At 45.1% G+C, this 20,000-nt stretch overlaps 1 pseudogene across 1 annotated transcript in view; it reads right to left on the reverse strand.

Moving 5' to 3' along the window:
- Positions 1–20,000, reverse strand: part of LOC311112699 (1-phosphatidylinositol 4,5-bisphosphate phosphodiesterase beta-3-like) — a 96,885-nt pseudogene that overhangs the window by 64,485 nt on the left and 12,400 nt on the right. The window contains exon 3 of the transcript in view: positions 7,513–7,599. The product of the transcript in view is annotated as a 1-phosphatidylinositol 4,5-bisphosphate phosphodiesterase beta-3-like (transcript). The remainder of the gene's footprint in view (positions 1–7,512; positions 7,600–20,000) is intronic.

Here is a 20,000-nt window from a genome sequence, read left to right on the forward strand (position 1 = left end):
AACACCCAACTCAACCTTTACCTCTGAATAAAGAAAGAGGGAATGGAGAGATTGATAGATGGTTAGAAGAAGAATAGAGGGTGGAGACGAGTTTTACAATAACAAAAGGAAAGGGAGGGAGGGAGGTCAGAGGAAAGGTGACTGACTGGGACTATTAAAAGAGAGAGAGGGAGAGAGGTAGAGATTCAACTATTGATTTGGGAGAAGAGGATAATTCATGGAAGTGTGTTTTGACTTTTAACCCTTTACACTCATACAGTGGGAAAAAAGTATTTAGTCAGCCACCATTGTGCAAGTTCTCCCACTTAAAAAGATGAGAGAGGCCTGTAATTTTCATCATAGGTACACGTCAACTATGACAGACAAAATGAGAAAAGAAAATCCAGAAAATCACATTGTAGGATTTTTAATGAATTTATTTGCAAATTATGCGGGAAAATAAGTATTTGGTCAATAACAAGTTTCTCAATACTTTGTTATATACCCTTTGTTGGCAATGACACAGGTCAACGTTTTCTGTAAGTCTTCACAAGGTTTTCACACACTGTTGCTGATATTTTGGCCCATTCCTCCATGCAGATCTCCTCTAGAGCAGTGATGTTTTGGGGCTGTCGCTGGGCAACACGGACTTTCAACTCCCTCCATTTTCTATGGGGTTGAGATCTGGAGACTGGCTAGGCCACTCCAGGACCTTGAAATGCTTCTTACGAAGCCACTCCTTCGTTGCCCGGGCGGTGTGTTTGGGATCATTGTCATGCTGAAAGACCCAGCCACGTTTCATCTTCAATGCCCTTGCTGATGGAAGGAGGTTTTCACTCAAAATCTCACGATACATGGCCCCATTCATTCTTTCCTTTACACGGATCAGTCGTCCTGGTCCCTTTGCAGTAAAACAGCCCCAAAGCATGATGTTTCCACCCCCATGCTTCACAGTAGGTATGGTGTTCTTTGGATGCAACTCAGCATTCTTTGTCCTCCAAACACGACGAGTTGAGTTTTTACCAAAAAGTTATATTTTGGTTTCATCTGACCATATGACATTCTCCCAATCCTCTTCTGGATCATCCAAATGCACTCTAGCAAACTTCAGACGGGCCTGGACATGTACTGGCTTAAGCAGGGGGACACGTCTGGCACTGCAGGATTTGAGTCCCTGGCGGCGTAGTGTGTTACTGACGGTAGGCTTTGATACTTTGGTCCCAGCTCTCTGCAGGTCATTCACTAGGTCCCCCCGTGTGGTTATGGGATTTTTGCTCACCGTTCTTGTGATCATTTTGACCCCACGGGGTGAGATTTCTTCAAACCAAGCTGCTTACCTATTGCAGATTCAGTCTTCCCAGCCTGGTGCAGGTCTACAATTTTGTTTCTGGTGTCCTTTGACAGCTCTTTGGTCTTGGCCATAGTGGAGTTTGGAGTGTGACTGTTTGAGGTTGTGGACAGGTGTATTTTATACTAATAACAAGTTCAAACAGGTGCCATTAATACAGGTAACGAGTGGAGGACAGAGGAGCCTCTTAAAGAAGAAGTTACAGGTCTGTGAGAGCCAGAAATCTTGCTTGTTTGTAGGTGAGCAAAATACTTATTTTCCACCATAATTTGCAAATCAATTCATTAAAAATCCTACAATGTGATTTTCTGGATTTTTTCCCTCAATTTGTCTGTCATAGTTGACGTGTACCTATGATGAAAATTACAGGCCTCTCTCATCTTGTTAAGTGGGAGAACTTGCACAATTGGTTGCTGACTAAATACTTTTTTTTCCCCCCACTGTACATGTACAGTGAGGGAAAAAAGTATTTGATCCCCTGCTGATTTTGTACATTTGCCCACTGACAAAGACATGATCAGTCTATAATTTTAATGGTAGGTTTATTTGAACAGTGAGAGACAGAATAACAACAACAAAATCCAGAAAAACGCCTGTCAAAAATGTTATAAATTGATTTGCATTTTAATGAGGGAAATAAGTATTTGACCCCTCTGCAAAACACGACTTAGTACTTGGTGGCAAAACCCTTGTTGGCAATAATTTTGGTCTCATCTGACCACAACACTTTCACCCAGTTCTCCTCTGAATCATTCAGATGTTCATTGACAAACTTCAGACGGCACTGTATATGTGCTTTCTTGAGCAGGGGGACCTTGCGGGCGCTGCAGGATTTCAGTCCTTCACGGCGTAGTGTGTTACCAATTGTTTTCTTGGTGACTATGGTCCCAGCTGCCTTGAGATCATTGACAAGATCCTCCCGTGTAGTTCTGGGCTGATTCCTCACCGTTCTCATGATCATTGCAACTCCCCGAGGTGAGATCTTGCATGGAGCCCCAGGCCGAGGGAGATTGACAGTGCTTTTGTGTTTCTTCCATTTGCGAATAATTGCACCAACTGTTGTCACCTTCTCACCAAGCTGCTTGGCGATGGTCTTGTAGCCCATTCCAGCCTTGTGTAGGTCTACAATCTTGTCCCTGACATCCTTGGAGAGCTCTTTGGTCTTGGCCATGGTGGAGAGTGGAATCTGATTGATTGATTGCTTCTGTGGACTGGTGTCTTTTATACAGGTAACAAACTGAGATTAGGAGCACTCCCTTTAAGAGTGTGCTCCTAATCTCAGCTCATTACCTGTATAAAAGACACCTGGGAGCCAGAAATCTTTCTGATTGAGAGGGGGTCAAATACTTATTTCCCTCATTTAAATGCAAATCAATTCATAACATTTTTTACATCATAACAGTTTTTCTGGATTTGTTTGTTGTTATTCTGTCTCTCACTGTTCAAATAAACCTACCATTAAAATTATAGACTGATCATTTCTTTGGTCAGTGGGCAAACGTACAAAATCAGCAGGGGATCAAATACTTTTTTCCCCTCACTGTATATGGGTTGAAAAATGCAGCTTTGGGCTCCTCATAAGCTCCTAAATTGGAACACAGTTACAGACTCTGTGCTTTGACTGATCACCATTCTGAACTTAAGGCTCTGTGCTTTGACTGATCACCATTCTGAACTTAAGGCTCTGTGCTTTGACTGATCACCATTCTGAACTTAAGGCTCTGTGCTTTGACTGATCACCATTCTGAACTTAAGGCTCTGTGCTTTGACTGATCACCATTCTGAACTTAAGGCTCTGTGCTTTGACTGATCACCATTCTGAACTTAAGGCTCTGTGCTTTGACTGACCACCATTCTGAACTTAAGGCTCTGTGCTTTGACTGATCACCATTCTGAACTTAAGGCTCTGTGCTTTGACTGATCACCATTCTGAACTTAAGGCTCTGTGCCTTGACTGATCACCATTCTGAACTTAAGCACCGCACGCAACAGGAAGTTGCCCCAATCCCTCCCGCTAATTGGGCAACTTTTTGCAAATGTTTTGTTGTCAGAGTGTGGGAAATACTGTAAATGAAGAGGGACTAAATGTATTTTGAAAGATGAGATGTTGATGATTATAATAAATACCGCTTTGATGTCTTACAAGCACGCCAAACACCCGTAAGTCTAAATGTGCACTTCACATTTCCATGTCATAACTCATGTCATATACAGTGTCAACGTTAAATGATCACTATGTTCGCTGTACAGTTATAAGATAACATGGCGTTATACCCTGTGGACCTGAAGCATCTGAAGGTACTCATTGTCCTGTGAAAGCCTAACACTGTAAGATGGTATTTTATAACTTAGCTAGTCATGTTGGCAATAAAAAAACAAGCTTTGAAATGATGCCCACACCTGACCCAGATTGCGATTTATAAAATGGACCGTTTTTTTGGATTGCGTAAACAAAACAGCAGAAATTGTGTGATGGAAGGGATGCAGGGTTGTGTTCCAAACAAAACAACTACAAAGTGTGTTTGCTCTGGTTCCTCAACCTCACAGCTAGGAGTGCTAAAACAAAACACCTTCTAGTTGAAGACTCTTCTTTGAGTCATAAAAGTGAATTGAAATAATGTAGGAACTGTTGCACGCTTGAGGTGCGTGGCCACTTGGGAGACACCAGTTAGTCCTCTCACTCAAACCCTTGTCATTGTTTTGGTCTTATGTTTCACCTACCCCTGCATTTTCCAGGAATATTCTCATCATGTTACTGAATGCATCCAGAGTATTATCAGATTTCGTTATCGACAAATGCGGCAAAAAGTACAGTAAAAGTAAGACAGACCAATAACTTCCCCGTTATCTCCAAACTGTTCCCATGGTTACGCTTTTCATATTTCCTCTGTAAGAAAAATGTCAATATATCCATATGGGCCAGGAGTGTAAAGGGTTAACAACCTTTCTTTACTTCCTGTCATGGTTACCGTAGTGACGTAGTGTCATACTAAGATTATTGTATGCTGCACTAAGAACAGCCATGTCATCTAGACATAACAGTAGATTATTATTTTAATTTTTATTTCACGTTAGTCAGTCAAAACTAGATGTTGAACTAACATCTGTGCCCAGTGGGAATACTACGATGTAGGGAATAGGTTGCCATTTGGGACCGAAAGCCTTCATTTCCCAATGAGCCCTATATAGTGCACTACTTTACTATGGTCTTATGAGTCTCCCTGTGGGCCCTGGTCAAAAGTAGTGCACTAAATAGGGAATAGGGTGTCATTTGGGACGCAGGTCTATTTCTCCTTCCCTGGGGCATACTAGCCCGTCTATAAACAGTATCAACGACAGCCCTTAGGATGGCTTAGTGTCTTCTGCTACAGAACAGATATTGACCATACATGCCTTTAGAGCAAATATACAGCGGAAAGAAATTACAGACACAGAGAGAGACAGAGAGAAAAGTTTTGGAAACATTAAAAATACAATGACCCCCTCTCATATTATTACCAAGCCCTGCAATGCCAAGAGCTGAGCAAAGAAAAGAGTCCCCTCATCCAGCTGGTCCTGGGGCTGAGTTCACGAACCTGTTCTACTAACACACTGAAGCCTCAGGACCAGAACATCCAATCAATCAGAATAAACCAAATTACAACACAGTCAAAACAGAACTACACTGCTTATTGGGAAACACAAGCACAAAGCAAAATGCAGTGCTATCTGGCCCTAAATCGACAGAACACCGTGGCTAACTATTTGACCATGGTTACTGATGAAAACCTTAGAAAAACCTTGACAAAGTACAGGCTCAGTGAGCACAGCCTTGCCATTGAGAAGGGTAGACACAGGAAAACCTGGCTCCCTGTAGAGGAAAGGCTGTGCAACCACTGCACCACAGCAGAACCTGAGAAAGAGCTGCATTTCCTGACAAAATGTCAAAAATATAAAACAATTAAAGTGTCATTTCCCCAAATTTGAAACCCTTATTCAAGGTTTCAAAGACCTCTCTGATGAGGATAGGCTACCCATCCTGTTGGGGGAGGACGCAGAGAGCTGTGGGTTGGCAGGATAGGCTACCCGTCCTGTTGGGGGAGGACGCAGAGAGCTGTGGGTTGGCAGCGCACTACATTGCTGCCTGCCATAAGATGAGGGACAGTGTCTGACAGACCAACCAACCTGCACATGTCCTCTATATTGTTATTGTTCAATGGTTATTTTGACCCTTGGTTATTGTTGCTACTGTTGTCCCATTGACAATATTGATTATTATTATTTTAATTATGTTAATATTGTAAATCTCCAATCACAATATGTACATTGTTACGTCATGCCAATAAAGCAAATTACATTAAATTAAATTGAGGGGGAGAGAGAGAGAGAACAGGGGTAGAGAGAGAGAGAGCGATAGAGAGCCAGAGAGCGAGAGAGAGAGAAAGAGAGAGAGAGAGAGAGCGAGACAGAGCGAGACAGAGAGAGAGAGAGCGAGACAGAGAGAGACAGAGAGAGAGACCGACAGTGAGAGAGCGATAGAGGGAGAGGGAAGAGTTAATTGGGGCCTGAAATTTGATTCAATACATGAGGCCCTCCCTCACATGACCAACTGGCCGAGTTTGCGTCCCAAATAACACCCTATTCCCTTTATAGCAGACTAATTTCCTACAGGGCTCTGGTGAAACGTAGTGCATTACATAGGGAATAGGGTTCCATTTGGAACACAGACCAAATGTCTGGACTAATGAGGTGCAGAGAGCAGGAAAACAACATCCGGGAGGGAGAGAGAGAGAGAGGGAGAGTGAGAGAGAGGGAGTGAGAGATATGGGGGGTGAGTGAGAGAGAGAAGGAGGGTGTGAGAGAGAAGGAGGGTGTGAGAGAGAGGGAGAGTGTGTGTGAGAGAGAGAGGGAGTGTGTGTGTGAGAGAGGGAGAGTGAGATATATGGGGGGGGGTGAGAGAGAGGGAGAGGGTGTGTGAGAGAGGGAGTGAGAGATATGGGGGGTGAGTGAGAGAGAGATGGAGGGTGTGAGAGAGAGAGAGTGTGTGTCTGTATTTGAGAGAGAGGGTGTGTGAGAGAGGGAGAGGGTGTGTGTGAGAGAGAGGGAGTGAGAGATATGGGGGGTGAGAGAGAGGGAGGGTGTGTGAGAGAGGGAGAGGGTGTGAGAGAGGTAGAGGGTGAGTGAGATAGAGGGTGAGTGAGAGAGAGAGGGAGAGGGTGTGAGAGAGGGAGAGTGTGTGTGAGAGAGAGGGAGAGGGTATGTGAGAGAGAGGGGGAGGGTGTGTGAGAGAGGGGGAGGGTGTGTGAGAGAGAGGGGGAGGGTGTGTGAGAGAAAGGGAGACGGTGTGTGAGAGAGAAAGGGAGACGGTGTGTGAGAGAGAGAGGGAGGGTGTGTGAGAGAGAGAGGGAGGGTGTGTGAGAGAGAGGGAGGGTGTGAGAGAGAGGGAGGGTGTGAGAGAGAGGGAGGGTGTGAGAGAGAGGGAGGGTGTGAGAGAGAGGGAGGGTGTGAGAGAGAGAGAGAGAGGGAGGGTGTGAGAGAGAGAGAGAGAGAGAGGGTGAGAGCGAGAGGGAGGGTGTGAGAGAGAGAGAGAGGGAGGGTGTGTGAGAGAGAGGGAGGGTGTGTGAGAGAGAGGGAGGGTGTGTGAGAGAGAGGGTGTGTGAGAGAGAGAAAGAGAGGGTGTGTGAGACAATTCCTACAGACAATTCCTTCGACCTCATGGCTTGGTTTTTGCTCTGATATGCATTGTCAACTGTGGGACCTTATATAGACAGGTGTGTGCCTTTCCAAATCATGTCCAATTTTACCACAGGTGGACTCCAATCAAGTTGTAGAAACATCTCAAGGATGATCAATGGAAACAGGATGCACCTGAGGCCAATTTTGAATATAGTAGCAAAGGAACAGTGGGGGGAGGGGAGGAGAGAGAGCTAGAAGAGATAGTGAAAGGACTCACCCTGTTGGCCCCACCAGACTCACCGTGTTGGCCCCACCAGACTCACCGTGTTGGCCCCACCAGACTCACCGTGTTGGCCCCACCAGACTCACCGTGTTGGCCCCACCAGACTCACCGTGTTGGCCCCACCAGACTCACCGTGTTGGCCCCACCAGACTCACCGTGTTGGCCCCACCAGACTCACCGTGTTGGCCCCACCAGACTCACCGTGTTGGCCCCACCAGACTCACCGTGTTGGCCCCACCAGACTCACCATGTTGGCCCCTCCAGTCCAGTAAAGGAAGAATCCATCTGGGTCTACCTTCAGAGTGACGAGGGTGGGATTGCTGCTGTTGGGCTCCTACACACACACACACACACACACACACACGTTAATACATCGGGATATACACACTGTGCACATATGACCAAAATGTGACCGGCCGAGGTTCGAAGCCAGGTCTCATGCATGCCACAAAACTGTGCCAGCCTGCTGAGCTAAAGCCTAGGCATTAGCTGGGGGGAGCTAATGCAAGTCTTCAGGTCTCAGACACAGGTCTAATACCTTGAGTCTCAGGTCCAATGCTGGCTATGGGCAGGGGCAGAGAGAGAAATAAAACGCATATTAACCTTTTCTATTAGTTTACTGCATTAGACGGGGTAGGATCAGCTTCCCCTCACCCAATCCTAAACGTAACCATTAGTGGGGAAAATGCTACACTGACCCAAGATCAGGCTCTAGGGGAAACTTCACCCTACAGATTGGACGACGAAAGGTGTAAGTTCTATACAGTGGGGGAAAAAAGTATTTAGTCAGCCACCAATTGTGCATGTTCTTCCACTTAAAAAGATGAGAGGCCTGTCATTTTCATCATAGGTACACGTCAACTTTGACAGACAAATTGAGAAGAAATAAATCCAGAAAATCACATTGTAGGATTTTTTATGAATTTATTTGCAAATTATGGTGGAAAATAAGTATTTGGTCAATAACAAAAGTTTCTCAATACTTTGTTATATACCCTTTGTTGGCAATGACACAGGTCAAACGTTTTCTGTAAGTCTTCACAAGGTTTTCACACACTGTTGATGGTATTTTGGCCCATTCCTCTAGAGCAGTGATGTTTTGGGGCTGTCGCTGGGCAACACGGACATTCAACTCCCTCCAAATATTTTCTATGGGGTTGAGATCTGGAGACTGGCTAGGCCACTCCAGGACCTTGAAATGCTTCTTACGAAGCCACTCCTTCGTTGCCCGGGCGGTGTGTTTGGGATCATTGTCATGCTGAAAGACCCAGCCACGTTTCATCTTCAATGCCCTTGCTGATGGAAGGAGGTTTTCACTCAAAATCTCACGATACATGGCCCCATTCATTCTTTCCTTTACACGGATTAGTCGTCCTGGTCCCTTTACAGAAAAACAGCCCCAAAGCATGATGTTTCCACCCCCATGCTTCACAGTAGGTATGGTGTTCTTTGGATGCAACTCAGCATTCTTTGTCCTCCAAACACGACGAGTTGAGTTTTTACCAAAAAGTTATATTTTGGTTTCATCTGACCATATGACATTCTCCCAATCCTCTTCTGGATCATCCAAATGCACTCTAGCAAACTTCAGACGGGCCTGGACATGTACTGGCTTAAGCAGGGGGACACATCTGGCACTGCAGGATTTGAGTCCCTGGCGGCGTAGTGTGTTACTGATGGTAGGCTTTGTTACTTTGGTCCCAGCTCTCTGCAGGTCATTCACTAGGTCCCCCCGTGTGGTTCTGGGATTTTTGCTCACCGTTCTTGTGATCATTTTGACCCCACGGGGTGAGATCTTGCGTGGAGCCACAGATCGAGGGAGATTATCAGTGGTCTTGTATGTCTTCCATTTCCTAATAATTGCTCCCACAGTTGATTTCTTCAAACCAAGCTGCTTACCTATTGCAGATACAGTCTTCCCAGCCTGGTGCAGGTCTACAATTTTGTTTCTGGTGTCCTTTGACAGCTCTTTGGTCTTGGCCATAGTGGAGTTTGGAGTGTGACTGTTTGAGGTTGTGGACAGGTGTCTTTTATACTGATAACAAGTTCCAACAGGTGCCATTAATACAGGTAACGAGTTGAGGACAGAGGAGCCTCTTAAAGAAGAAGTTACAGGTCTGTGAGAGCCAGAAATCTTGCTTGTTTGTAGATGACCAAATACATATTTTCCACCATAATTTGCAAATAAATTCATTAAAAATCCTACAATGTGATTTTCTGGATTTTTTTTCCCTCAATTTGTCTGTCATAGTTGACGTGTACCTATGATGAAAATTACAGGCCTCTCATCTTTTTAAGTGGGAGAACATGCACAATTGGTGGCTGACTAAATACTTGTTTTCCCCACTGTATCATGTATTTCCGTTCCTATGATTGAACCACCCTACATTGAGTTTGGCCTCAGTGTTTTGGCTACAGGGGGAGAGGAGGAGGAATGAGGGTGGCCACAATATTGTCTTAACTGTATAAATGTATCATTCTTAAATCTAAAATCATCTGTACAGATCTAGGATCAGCTTAACCTAACCTTAATGATTAGGGCCAAACACAAAACGGACATTGGATCAGTGTCTAAGATGCACTATGTAGGAATCACTCCGCCATTTCCTGGTTGCTAAAATTCTAATAGTTTTCCTAATTTCAGTTTATGTGATAAAACAATAGGGCTGGTCGACTGTTTGGTCGATAGGCTGTTGGTCGGTAGGCTGTTGGTCGATAGGCTGTTGGTCGGTAGGCTGTTGGTCGGTAGGCTGTTGGTCGGTAGGCTGTTGGTCGGTAGGCTGTTGGTCGGTAGGCTGTTGGTCGGTAGGCTGTTGGTCGACCGAGATTTCTTTAGTCTAGCAATGGCAAATATATATATTTTTTTAAATGATGGCACACGGGACACCTGTCTGACTCACGCCTGTCTCAGTGGACTAATCCATTGCGGAGACCACGGGGGGGGGACGGCACAGTCCATCACTCTAAGACATGTAATACTGAAATTGTATATGGTTATATTAATGTACAAATAAATGGTGCAACACTAATAAAATCTAATATCTTAGAACATATGCGCTTTCTCCCGCGTAAGGAAACGGTCGCCGTCAATGGTTCTGAAACAATATTCAGTGCGCCGTAGAATTGGCGCCTTTCTCCATGTTGCTCTGTGCATAATAGCAAAGTTAACCAGCATATTGGGAATGAGAACAATGGAGGCAACAACAGCAGCAGAGACGAGGAAACAGCCCTTGCCTTAGCCTAATTGGCCTTGTTGTCTAAGACAATTGAGGAGAGAGGAAACCCCAACTTAATTAGGTCTATAATCAACAGCCTAACTGTTAAATCTGCCTGGCTTTATAAATGATCCATGTACACTACCGGTCAAAAGTTTTAGAACACCTAGTCATTCAAGGGTTTTTTACTTTATTTTTTACTATTTTCTACATTGTAGAATAATAGTGAAGACATCAAAACTATGAAATAACACATACGGAATCATGTAGTAACCAAGAAAGTGTTAAACAAATACAAATATATTTTATATTTGAGATTCTTCAAATAGCCACCCTTTGCCTTGATGACAGCTTTTCACACTCTTGGCATTCTCTCAACCAGCTTCACCTGGAATGTTTTTCCAACAGTCTTGAAGGAGTTCCCACATATGCTGAGCACTTGTTGGCTGCTTTTCCTTCACTCTGCAGTCCAACTCATCCCAAACCATCTCAATTGAGTTGAGGTTGTGTGATTGTGGAGGCCAGGTCATCTGATGCAGCACTACATCACTCTCCTTCTTGGTAACATAGCCCTTACACAGCCTGGAGGTGTGTTGGGTCATTGTCCTGTTGAAAAACAAATGATAGTCCCACTAATCCCAAAACAGATGGGATGGCGTATCGCTGCAGAATGCTGTGGTAGCCATGATGGTTAAGTGTGCCTTGAATTCTAAATAAAATCACAGACAGTGTCACCAGCAAAGCACCCCCACACCATAACACCTCCTCCTCCATGCTTTACGGTGGGAAATACACATGCAGAGATCATCCGTTCACCTACTCTGAGTCTCACAAAGGCATGGCGGTTGGAACCAAAAATCTCCAATTTGGACTCCAGACCAAAGGACAAATTTCCACCAGTCTAATGTCCATTGCTCGTGTTTCTTGGGCCAAGCAAGTCTCTTCTTCTTATTGGTGTCCTTTAGTAGTGGTTTCTTTGCAGCAATTCAACCATGAAGGCCTGATTCACACAGTCTCCTCTGAACAGTTGATGTTGAGAGGTGTCTGTTACTTGAACTCCGTGAAGCATTTATTTGGGCTGCAATTTCTGAGGCTGGTAACTCTAATGAACTTATCCTCTGCAGCAGAAGTAACTCTGGGTCTTCCATTACTGTGGCATTCCTCATGAGAGCCAGTTTCATCATAGTGATTGATGGTTTTTGCGACTGCTCTTGAAGAAACTTTCAAAGTTCTTAAAATGTTCCGTATTGACTGACCTTCATGTCTTAAATTAATGATGGACTGTCATTTCTCTTTGCTTATTTGAGCTGTTCTTGCCATAATATGGACTTGGTCTTTTACCAAATAGGGCTATCTTCTGTATACCCACCCTACCTTGTCACAACACAACTGATTGGCTCTAACGCATTAAGAAGGAAATAAATTTCACAAATTAACTTTTAAGAAGGCACACCTGTTAATTGAAATGCATTCCAGGTGACTACCTCATGAAGCTGGTTGAGAGAATGCCAAGAGTGTGCAAAGCTGTCATCAAGGCAAAGGGTGGCTATTTGAAGAATCTCAAATAAAAAATATATTTTGATTTGTTTAACACTCTTTTTTTGGTTACTACATGATTCCATATGTGTTATTTCATAGTTTTGATGTCTTCACTATTATTCTACAATGTAGAAAATAGTAAAAATAAATAAAAACCCTTGAATGAGTAGGTGTTCTAAAACTTTTGACCGGTAGTGTATATATCTACAGAAATAAGACAGATCCTGCTTCTGTTGCCTGTTTGAGTGTTTAATAGCATACTGATTTAGTGAGCACCAAACCTCATGCAACAGCAAAATGTCGGATAAAGCAATTTCACAGATTGGGCTCTTTTTAATCTTTGCTATGCTGTAATAAAGGCTTTTTTAAAAAATGTTAGAACTTATATATTATACTTATAATTTATTTAGTGTTGTTTACACTAATAGGCAAAAAAGAAATTGTAATCTAACAGCAACCGTTTGTCATAATATGCACGCAGCTCTCGCTCCTATACCCTCCTTTTTCTTGGTCTCCTTCTTGTTATTATAAATATTATTGTGATCATCATTATAATAGTAAGTAATATCATTATCATTATCATTAGTAGGCTTAGTATAGCAGCCTTGTATAACCACCATCGAGCTGTAGGCCTAAGAGCGCATCCTGTTTAGTCTTAATACCCTAACTTACTTAGGCCTATATTTCAAAATATAGGCTACTGTATCAATCAATCATTCATTCATTCATTCATTCCTTCATGCCATCACACAGCATACGAGACATTCATGCTTTGAAATGCAAGCAAGCATTTTAGTTTTAAAATTAAATAAAAAGGGAGCTTTGAATAATTAGCCTAAACAATAAACTGCAATTCATGAATGCATGCAACTGTTTTTCATCTGCTGTAATAAAGGCTTTATATATTCTTTTTTTGTTAGAACAGACACTCTGATACACTTATTTATGTAGTGTTGTTTACACTGTTCCAAAAGGTCAGAAGAAAATCTAATATTGTAATCTAACAGCAACTGTTTGGCACACATAATACTCACGCAACGCTTGCTCCTATACACTCCTTTTTCTTGATCTCCAGTAGTTTCCACATCAAAGTCAAATGTCTTCCACAGATCTGACTTCCCCATTTCCCTCCCGAGCAACCAGTAAACATTCGCCCGCTTCTAGTTTCTTTTTTCACTACCTCCGCATTCCATTTTGCTGTCACGTTACTGTGTTCGGAGTTTGTCATAACCAATTTATTGACGCGATTATGATATGCTATGCTGTAGGTCAAGCCCTATTGGTCACATGCATGCGATGCTTACATGTTTCACGTAAAGAGAGCAAAGGTTGAGGGAATAGGGAATGTTTTTCCTAAACAAATTTGGGATTTCAGTAACATAACTTTTCAGTCAGAAACAAGTAAGAAACTAAAAAATGGCTGAAATGATGTTGCAGAGCAATAAATCACTTGCTGTGCTGTGGTACCTTTTTGGCTGTGCCAGTCACACAGGCCCTCGCCGTCATTTTTATTTAACACAGCGTGACCATCGGGCTCTTTCTTGAGTCATGTGTGTAAACTATTTTATAAAAACGGCGCGCTTAAAGCATCAGACAAGCTCGGTGCATGTGTAGTTGATTTTATTCAAAACACATAGTCTGTTTATATATGGAAAATAAGCTTAAACATTTCGACCAATTAAAGAACAGGGTGGCTCTCGGTCGGCCAAGATTATTAATTTTTTTGGTCGGGGACAGCCCTACAAAACAAGCAAGTATAGTGTAGAAACAAAAGTCCATATCACAATAAATGTACTGAATTATCATGATAACAATAGGTAACATTAAAAGATGCGCTATGCAGAAATCGTTCCGCCATTTCCTGGTTGCTACAATTCGAATAGTTCACCTAATTTCAGTTTGTGACAAAACAAGCAAGTATAGTGTCGGTGGTACATTTCACTGTACCATCTAAAATAGCTGTGAAATATATTTTCCATAACCAAACATATCGTATTTTCAGCTGTTTGAAGCTGGTGTACAAAACAAACAGAAAAAAAGAGACAAAAAACTAAACTTAAGCACGGGAAGCATAGAAATAGCGCACATAGAACAGATCTACCGCTTCTTAGACTTGCTTTCAACGAGAATGTCAGATCTATAACTCACTTTTCTATGTGAATTTGGTCAGGTCGTTACTGTTGAAGAACAGCATAAAACCAGAGGGGCAATACCATGGAAACAGCTGACAGACTCTGAATTTTCATTATTATTTTTTTATGTATACAAACAAAAACCAATGATTCCAAAGTTAAACAAACCAAACAACTCTTTGCACAAGGACGACTTTTAACAACTTCCACTGAAAAATGTACAAAAACACATTCACTTGAAGAACAGCGCCGATGCAAAGTTTGGTAACAGAATGAAGGCTGGTGCTGTTGGTGCCGTCATTCTGATAACAAGTAAATGTTGTTGTTTTTTGTGTGTGTGTGAACAATCTGAGTCTGAGATTCACTGAGTAACTGCTTAAAAGTTCTCTTTCTCTCCTTTCTTTCATCCCTCGCTCTCATGTGTCCTTTCCTTTCCAGTGCTTGATCTGCTTTCTCCTCCTCTTCTCATCTCTCCATTCAATCTCTCTCTCGTCATGTCTGTCTCAGTCGGCCAGTATAGGGGGGGGCTTGTAGTGGATTCAGTGTCGTCCATAACCATTTACTGTAAATGGAGGTTTCACTTTCCACCATCTCACACACACACACACACACACACACACACACACCAACAACATAACCACAACACACACAACCAACAATAAATAAACTTCCCTTTTCCTCCTAGAGTGACATAGAAACACCAGGTGCCTTTGGTTGTCATGCTAGCACACAGACACAGACACAGCGTTGAAACTACAGTCTGCAAGATGTGCTAGGCCATCACACAAAGGACAGCTGGTTCTCTCTCCACTGTGATAGGATCGTTGTTGTGGCCCGTATTCCTAAAGTGCACACCGTAGCAAAATGTTTTTGTAACAGAAAACAAAAAAAATCGAATGTTTCTTATTTGACAAGTTCAACGTTGTCACTCCCTGTTTCAGTCTGTTTTCTTCCGTTTGGTTTCTAATGAATATGACCCAAAACACGACATGCTGTGAAGGAGTTAGTCGTCTGTTCATAAAGCGTCTGAGTAGGATCTAACTCACACATTATTTGCATGTTTACAGCGTGTCGAGTTTTGCCTAAACACTTCATTGGTGATAGTCTGTCTTCCCACAACGTTCTCTCTCTCTCTCTCTCTCCCTCTCTCCCTCTCTCCCTCCCTCCTTCCTTCCCTCTCTCTCTCTCTCTCTCTCCCCCTCCTTCCCTCCCTCTCTCTCCCTCTCTTTCCCCCTCTCCTTCAACCCCACACACACGTATATGTTTTCTGCTCTCCCTCACAGCGAGGGAACACTACAAACATCTCAGCTATTCCTGAAGCCAACGACTGTCGCTGTCGTCTAGCTCCGAGTGTGTCCGTGTGGTTTCTGCTGCACTGTGTTCAAAACGGGCCGCGTAACGAACGCTTGGAGACAAAACGCATGACATTATTATTACCACACAAAGGACCGCCTGGGAACACACACTGACAGACACAGCTTACTGTATAACGCAGAGATAAGGAGAGAGGGAGGGAAGGAGAGAGGGAGGGAAGGAGAGAGGGAGGGAAGGAGAGAAGTGGAGGAGGGAGAGATAAGGTAGAGAGAGAAGAGAGAGGCAGAGAGAATGTTCTCATTATGTAGAGTATAAAGGTAAAGTCTGGTTTTTCATATCAGCACCTCATAAACCAGTCATTATACAGGGATAACCAGTGTGTGTGTGTGTGTGTGTGTGTGTGTGTAGGTGTGTGTGTGTGTGTGTGTGCGCAGGTGTGTGTGTGTGTTGCTTAGGCAACACAAAGGTTGATGACCTTTGGACTCTGGTGAGGAGAGTAAAGGGGGAGGGGAAAGAATGGAAAATCACTATATAGAGGAATAGAGGACAGGAGGGTAGAGGAGAGAGAGAGACCTGAATAGAGGACAGGAGGGTAGAGGAGAGAGAGAGAGACCTGAATAGAGGACAGGAGGGTAGAGGAGAGAGAGAGACCTGAATAGAGGACAGGAGGGTAGAGGAGAGAGAGAGAGACCTGAATAGAGGACAGGAGGGTAGAGGAGAGAGAGAGAGAGAGAGAGACCTGAATAGAGGACAGGAGGGTAGAGGAGAGAGAGAGAGAGACCTGAATAGAGGACAGGAGGGTAGAGGAGAGAGAGAGAGAGACCTGAATAGAGGACAGGAGGGTAGAGGAGAGAGAGAGACCTGAATAGAGGACAGGAGGGTAGAGGAGAGAGAGAGACCTGAATAGAGGACAGGAGGGTAGAGGAGAGAGAGAGAGACCTGAATAGAGGACAGGAGGGTAGAGGAGAGAGAGAGAGAGAGACCTGAATAGAGGACAGGAGGGTAGAGGAGAGAGAGAGAGACCTGAATAGAGGACAGGAGGGTAGAGGAGAGAGAGAGAGACCTGAATAGAGGACAGGAGGGTAGAGGAGAGAGAGAGACCTGAATAGAGGACAGGAGGGTAGAGGAGAGAGAGAGACCTGAATAGAGGACAGGAGGGTAGAGGAGAGAGAGAGAGAGAGACCTGAATAGAGGAAAGGAGGGTAGAGGAGAGAGAGAGAGAGAGACCTGAATAGAGGACAGGAGGGTAGAGGAGAGAGAGAAGAGAGAGAGACCTGAATAGAGGACAGGAGGGTAGAGGAGAGAGAGAAGAGAGAGGGACCTGAATAGAGGACAGGAGGGTAGAGGAGAGAGAGAGAGAGAGACCTGAATAGAGGACAGGAGGGTAGAGGAGAGAGAGAGACCTGAATAGAGGACAGGAGGGTAGAGGAGAGAGAGAGAGAGAGACCTGAATAGAGGACAGGAGGGTAGAGGAGAGAGAGAGAGAGAGACCTGAATAGAGGACAGGAGGGTAGAGGAGAGAGAGAGAGACCTGAATAGAGGACAGGAGGGTAGAGGAGAGAGAGAGAGACCTGAATAGAGGACAGGAGGGTAGAGGAGAGAGAGAGAGAGAGAGACCTGAATAGAGGACAGGAGGGTAGAAGAGAGAGAGAGAGAGAGACCTGAATAGAGGACAGGAGGGTAGAGGAGAGAGAGAGAGACCTGAATAGAGGACAGGAGGGTAGAGGAGAGAGAGAGAGACCTGAATAGAGGACAGGAGGGTAGAGGAGAGAGAGAGAGACCTGAATAGAGGACAGGAGGGTAGAGGAGAGAGAGAGAGACCTGAATAGAGGACAGGAGGGTAGAGGAGAGAGAGAGAGACCTGAATAGAGGACAGGAGGGTAGAGGAGAGAGAGAGAGAGAGAGACCTGAATAGAGGACAGGAGGGTAGAAGAGAGAGAGAGAGAGACCTGAATAGAGGACAGGAGGGTAGAGGAGAGAGAGAGAGACCTGAATAGAGGACAGGAGGGTAGAGGAGAGAGAGAGAGAGAGAGAGACCTGAATAGAGGACAGGAGGGTAGATGAGAGAGAGAGAGAGACCTGAATAGAGGACAGGAGGGTAGAGGAGAGAGAGAGAGAGAGACCTGAATAGAGGACAGGAGGGTAGAGGAGAGAGAGAGAGAGACCTGAATAGAGGACAGGAGGGTAGAGGCGAGAGAGAGAGAGAGACCTGAATAGAGGACAGGAGGGTAGAGGAGAGAGAGACCTGAATAGAGGACAGGAGGGTAGAGGAGAGAGAGAGACCTGAATAGAGGAAAGGAGGGTAGAGGAGAGAGAGAGAGAGAGACCTGAATAGAGGACAGGGGGGTAGAGGAGAGAGAGAGAGAGAGACCTGAATAGAGGACAGGAGGGTAGAGGAGAGAGAGAGAGAGAGAGAGACCTGAATAGAGGACAGGAGGGTAGAGGAGAGAGAGAGAGAGAGAGACCTGAATAGAGGACAGGGGGGTAGAGGAGAGAGAGAGAGAGAGACCTGAATAGAGGACAGGAGGGTAGAGGAGAGAGAGAGAGACCTGAATAGAGGACAGGAGGGTAGAGGAGAGAGAGAGAGACCTGAATAGAGGACAGGAGGGTAGAGGAGAGAGAGAGAGAGACCTGAATAGAGGACAGGAGGGTAGAGGAGAGAGAGAGAGAGAGAGAGACCTGAATAGAGGACAGGAGGGTAGAGGAGAGAGAGAGAGACCTGAATAGAGGACAGGTGGGTAGAGGAGAGAGAGAGAGAGACCTGAATAGAGGACAGGTGGGTAGAGGAGAGAGAGAGAGAGAGACCTGAATAGAGGACAGGAGGGTAGAAGAGAGAGAGAGACACCTGAATAGAGGACAGGAGGGTAGAGGAGAGAGAGAGAGAGAGAGACCTGAATAGAGGACAGGAGGGTAGAGGAGAGAGAGAGAGACCTGAATAGAGGACAGGAGGGTAGAGGAGAGAGAGAGAGACCTGAATAGAGGACAGGAGGGTAGAGGAGAGAGAGAGAGACCTGAATAGAGGACAGGAGGGTAGAGGAGAGAGAGAGAGACCTGAATAGAGGACAGGAGGGTAGAGGAGAGAGAGAGACCTGAATAGAGGACAGGAGGGAAGAGGAGAGAGAGAGAGACCTGAATAGAGGACAGGAGGGTAGAGGAGAGAGAGACCTGAATAGAGGACAGGAGGGTAGAGGAGAGAGCGAGAGAGACCTGAATAGAGGACAGGAGGGTAGAGGAGAGAGAGAGACCTGAATAGAGGACAGGAGGGTAGAGGAGAGAGAGAGAGAGAGAGACCTGAATAGAGGACAGGAGGGTAGAGGAGAGAGAGAGAGACCTGAATAGAGGACAGGAGGGTAGAGGAGAGAGAGAGAGAGAGACCTGAATAGAGGACAGGAGGGTAGAGGAGAGAGAGAGAGAGAGAGACCTGAATAGAGGACAGGAGGGTAGAGGAGAGAGAGAGAGACCTGAATAGAGGACAGGAGGGTAGAGGAGAGAGAGAGACCTGAATAGAGGACAGGAGGGTAGAGGAGAGAGAGAGAGAGAGACACCTGAATAGAGGACAGGGGGGTAGAGGAGAGAGAGAGACCTGAATAGAGGACAGGAGGGTAGAGGAGAGAGACCTGAATAGAGGACAGGAGGGTAGAGGAGAGAGAGAGAAACCTGAATAGAGGACAGGAGGGTAGAGGAGAGAGAGAGACCTGAATAGAGGACAGGAGGGTAGAGGAGAGAGAGAGACCTGAATAGAGGACAGGAGGGTAGAGGAGAGAGAGAGAGAGAGACCTGAATAGAGGACAGGAGGGTAGAGGAGAGAGAGAGACCTGAATAGAGGACAGGAGGGTAGAGGAGAGAGAGAGACCTGAATAGAGGACAGGAGGGTAGAGGAGAGAGAGAGAGACCTGAATAGAGGACAGGAGGGTAGAGGAGAGAGAGAGACCTGAATAGAGGACAGGGGGGTAGAGGAGAGAGAGAGAGACCTGAATAGAGGACAGGAGGGTAGAGGAGAGAGAGAGAGAGAGACCTGAATAGAGGACAGGAGGGTAGAGGAGAGAGAGAGACCTGAATAGAGGACAGGAGGGTAGAGGAGAGAGAGAGACCTGAATAGAGGACAGGAGGGTAGAGGAGAGAGAGAGAGACCTGAATAGAGGACAGGAGGGTAGAGGAGAGAGAGAGACCTGAATAGAGGACAGGAGGGTAGAGGAGAGAGAGAGAGAGACCTGAATAGAGGACAGGAGGGTAGAGGAGAGAGAGAGAGACCTGAATAGAGGACAGGAGGGTAGAGGAGAGAGAGAGAGCGAGAGACCTGAATAGAGGACAGGAGGGTAGAGGAGAGAGAGAGAGAGACCTGAATAGAGGACAGGAGGGTAGAGGAGAGAGAGAGAGCGAGAGACCTGAATAGAGGACAGGAGGGTAGAGGAGAGAGAGAGAGAGAGACCTGAATAGAGGACAGGAGGTTAGAGGAGAGAGAGAGAGACCTGAATAGAGGACAGGAGGGTAGAGGAGAGAGAGAGAGAGATACCTGAATAGAGGACAGGAGGGTA

This window comes from Coregonus lavaretus (assembly GCF_964263955.1).
Source record: "Coregonus lavaretus genome assembly, chromosome: 39".
Classification (NCBI taxonomy): Eukaryota; Metazoa; Chordata; class Actinopteri; order Salmoniformes; family Salmonidae; genus Coregonus; species Coregonus lavaretus.